Below are 4,868 nucleotides of genomic sequence, written 5' to 3'. Positions count from 1 at the left end.
ACAACCAAAAGAACTAAATAACATTAATACTAACCACATAAAAGAAAACGTATTTCTGAATTGAGTCAGACTTATTTATGGCACTTACGTCTAGGCCATATAAATCTAAATAGGATTTCGAGATTGGTCTCTGATGGACCTTTGAGTTCATTGAAAGTGGATTCACTACCAACATGCGAATCCTGTTTAGAAGGTAAAATGACCAAGAGACATTTTCCCTCAAAAGGGAATAGAGCCAGTGATAAGCTAGAATTAATTCACTCTGATTTGTGTGGTCCTATGAATATACAAGCAAGAGGTGATTTTGAGTATTTTGTGACTTTCACAGATGATTACTCAAAATATGGATATATTTATCTGTTGCGCCGTAAGTCTGAATGCTTTGAGAAATTCAAAGAATTTAAGACGGAAACAGAGAAACGACATGATAAATATATCAAAACATTACGATCTGATTGTGGTGGTGAATACCTTTCTGCGGAATTCATAAAATACTTATCAGATAATGGAATTACATCTCAATTATCTGCACCGGGAACACCACAACAAAATGGTGTGGCAGAAAGAAGAAATATGACTCTTATGGGAATGGTTAGATCAATGTTAAGTTATTCCGATTTGTCTCTTTCCTTTTGGGGATATGCTTTAGAAACAACAAACTACATTCCAAATTTGGTTCCTTCAAAGTCAGTACCTTCAACTCCAATAGAATTGTGGACTAGGCGAAAGCCAAGTTTACGGCACATTCGGGTTTGGGGTTGTCCAGCACATGTGCTGAAAGGGAAAGCGGATAAATTGGAATCAAGGACAGAAGTATCATTTTCATTGGATATCCAAAAGGAACAAAAGGCGGTTTGTTTTATTGTCCCAAAGAAAAAAAGGTAATTGTTACGACAAATGCCAGATTTTTAGAAGAGGAATATCTAACGAACCATATTCCTAGAAGTAAGCTAGTTTTACAGGAATTAAATAATGGAATAACTAACGACTCAACTCTTGAACGTATCCCGGAAGCCAGCATTGACATACCACTGCATTATCGTAGTGGGAGAAATGTCAATAGGCATCAGATTGCACAAGAACAATTACTTGACATCTCACTACCCCAAAGTAGTGGAAATAATGTTGAGCAACCTCAGATTGTTGAGCAACCTCACGTTGTTGAACAACCTGAAATTGTTACGCAACCTGAAGAATCCGAAAGCCTCTCTCGTCGCGGTCCTGGCGTAACCGCAATAGGACCGCGGCAGAACAATGCCCCTGATTCTGCAGGGCCTTCTGATCGTGGTCCTGGCCTAACCGCGGTAGGACCGCGGCAGAACAGTGCCACTTATTCTGAGAGGCAATCTGGGAGGGATCCTGCACTCCACGAAGAAGTCAATGATATCCTAGCACCACCTGCTGTGGAAAATAACATTGATACTTCAGTTCAAGGAAGTGGTGAAGTGATTCAACAATAAAATCAGCCTCCACCTGTAGTGACTAGTCGTAGTGGGAGAATTATTAAAAAACCTCTCCGGTTTGCGCTCTTGGGAGAATCTTATGATAGAATCCCTGAAGAGCCTAATACAGAACCTATTAATTACGACGAAGCACTACATGATACAGATGCTGATAAATGGGTTGATGCTATGAAATCCGAAATGGAGTCCATGTACTCAAATCAAGTCTAGGATCTTGTAGAACCACCTACTGGAGTCAAACCCACAGGTTGTAGATGGATCTATATGAAAAAAAGAGGAATGGATAGAAAATTTCACACTTTTAAAGCTAGGCTTGTCGCAAAAGGGTTTACTCAAAAAGAAGGGATCGATTATGAGGAAACCTTTTCGCCAGTAGCCATGCTTAAATCCATAAGGATTCTCTTATTCATTGCGGCTCATTACGATTATGAGATCTGGCAAATGGATGTCAAGACCTCTTTTCTAAATGGAAGTCTTGATGAGTGCATCAATATGGCAAAACCAGTTGGTTTCATAAAAAGTGGAAATGAGCACATGTTGTGTAAATTAAAGAAATCCATTTATGGATTGAAACAAGCTTCTAGGGCATGGAACACTTGTTTTGACGCATCGATTAAGACTTCCGGTTTTGATCAATGTGAAAATGAGTCTTGTGTCTATAAGAAGTGGAGTGGAGATAAAGTTACATTTTTGGTCTTGTACGTAGATGATTTTTTGCTCATAGGAAACAATGTGAGCATGTTGAATTCAGTAAAGGAATGGGTGTTAAAATATTAGACGCATGGTTATGAGTCTAAGTGGGAGATTGTTGGGATATACTATTAACCATGCGGTTTAGACATAGTATTATATTTTGTTCTTTATGAAACAATTTTTATTTAATTTATTCAATTCAATAAAGCACTATTTTAAATGGATCATTTGTAACATGTGTGTCCTTTTGATTATGTAGTAGACAATTTAGTGTATGGAGTCTTAGCTCATACACAGAAGATTAAATTGTTGGTTCTCATAATTAATAAACTATGTTCACAATCGAAGATATTATAGGACAAATATCTTGATGATTGTAGCACAAGATTATTGTATAATTTGTCTTGATTATGGGAGTAGGTTTACTCCAACTTCTTGTGCTAGTATATATACTCAGTGTATATTGAACGGGCCAAGTAGAGAAAAGGTGTTTTTGTACTGAATACATATAAAACACTTTCTCTAATTCATTAAATGAGCTTATACTCCTAATCTTGATATAATTGTTATGATCGATGTAATTTGTTTATTGTTTTGATTTATCAAAAGGTACGACTCTATTTAGAATTAGTATATGCCTAATAAATTGGACAATAACAAATAACATTTGTGAATAATGATTAGTTGATAGAATCCATGACTTGGTTTTGGGTTTGATGATACCCCTTTATATAAGCTTATAAGTTTTCATGTGAAAACCCGGCAGGTGGATTTTGTATCCGTCACATGAGATGCTTTAAGCGGAATTATAAAGGATTTAATTAGTTAATTGAATTAAATTTTCAGTGATTTAATTTAATTAACTGGTATTTGAAATCTAAACATGGGGAGTTAAAATAAGTGTTAATGAATATTCGAAATTCATATTGAGGAGTTCAATTGCAGTTTTTTAGTGGAATAAATTGCAATTAATTATAGTAAGAATTAATTCATGCTAATTTAGAATTAATACTATAATTAGTAGCCTCTTATTATTTCTGTGGTCCCTGCTATACCTAGTAAAAACCTGGACAGACTTGGGTAAAAAGTAGCTTGGGAGAAAAGTTACTCTTTTGAGTTAGAGTAGGATTCTACTTATGGAATCCTAGTCTTACACGATTTTAAGCCTATTTTAGGGCTTAAAATTCGTGTATTTAATAAGGAAATGAGAGACAGGTTTCTTCGGTGTGACTAACCCTAGAGTTGTATTGTTCTTGCCCACCCAAAAGCAAAAGTGTTCAAGGTTTTACTAGGCATATAGCAGAAGACTACAGCCCTGGATTCTTGCTGCTTGGAGAATTTGTGCAACTATTTTAAGAGGTTAGTGTTCCTGATCTCGTTATTATTGCGTTGTCTAGTTTACATGTAATTGATGCCTGATTGTATGCTTGCTTCCGCTGCGCATGTTCTAACAAGTGGGAGTGTAGGATGAGATATATTAGGAGATAGTTAGGGAATGTGGGAAAAATGGTGCTGGGAAAGAGGGAATGGTGTACTTAGTTAGGATTCTTACTTACTTTTTTTTTACTTTTTTTTTCAGATTTATGATACTTCTTCTTTCGTTAGATTTTTTTTTTAAAACTTTTTACTAAGTTAAACAAATAAATAAAGGTAAAAGATCTACTTTTCTTCTTCTTTTGTTAGATTTAAAAAAAAAATTTACTAAGTTAAAAATAAATAAATAAAAGTAAAATACAGACACACACACACACACACACATATATATATATATATTAAGAAAATTATATAACTAAATAAAAAAATCCAATATTTACACTATAGTATATATACATACTCTAAGAGTGTGAGTACTTTTGTATTATTTATTTATTTTTATATAAAACTTATTAAGAGTAAGATAAAAGTTTTAAAATATTAAGATTAGACCTAGAAGAAATATTTACACTAAAATAGTATGAAATTCGGTGTGGTCAAAAATTAATTATTCACAGTGTCGAGTCAAACTAATTTATATAATATGAAAGAGAGGGAGTAAATCGTTTACCCTTTCAGCCAAAGGTACCTTTTTCCTGGTCCCTTTAGACAATTATTATTGACTCATTTCATCTCCGGATCATACATACAGATTCCAGCAGTTACCTTTTCATTTGTTTCCTCAACCAACAAAATCTCTTTTGCAAAAAAGAGACCAATAAAATTCCAATCATAATAACTCAATCTTCTTAAACAGTATTACTAGTATCCACCATCTAAAGGAGCCTGGTCCTATAAATTATTTGAACATCCGAATAATCATCTTTATCCTCTATGACGTGCTTGCTTCTTATTTTTAGGTAAAAATAGGTGTCTTAAACTTAATTTGAAAAAGGGATAATAAATAATTATCCCATTAGGATTGCACCAAAGGACCCCCTGTATTTGTTAGAAGTCTAATAAGTACCACCTTGGTACAACCCCAATGGGGTAACTAGCCTTCCTAACTACTTGAAAAGCTAGAATCATTACCACAAATATAATAATTCCGAAGTGCCCAAGGTAAAAGGGTATAGAGGTTTTATGTCTAATTCTTTCTAAGAGCCCGTTTGGACATAAAATTTTTCTTCCTTTTTTCCAAAAAAATTTCACCTTTTTTCGAAATCAGCTTTGTTCATAAATTTTTCAATTTTCACTTGAAGATGAATTTTGGAAATTTTCAAAAATTTGAAAAACTCC

This window comes from Nicotiana attenuata, unplaced genomic scaffold, assembly GCF_001879085.1.
Source record: "Nicotiana attenuata strain UT unplaced genomic scaffold, NIATTr2, whole genome shotgun sequence".
NCBI classification, from domain to species: Eukaryota; Viridiplantae; Streptophyta; class Magnoliopsida; order Solanales; family Solanaceae; genus Nicotiana; species Nicotiana attenuata.
Note: the sequence above shows the minus strand (reverse complement) of the source record.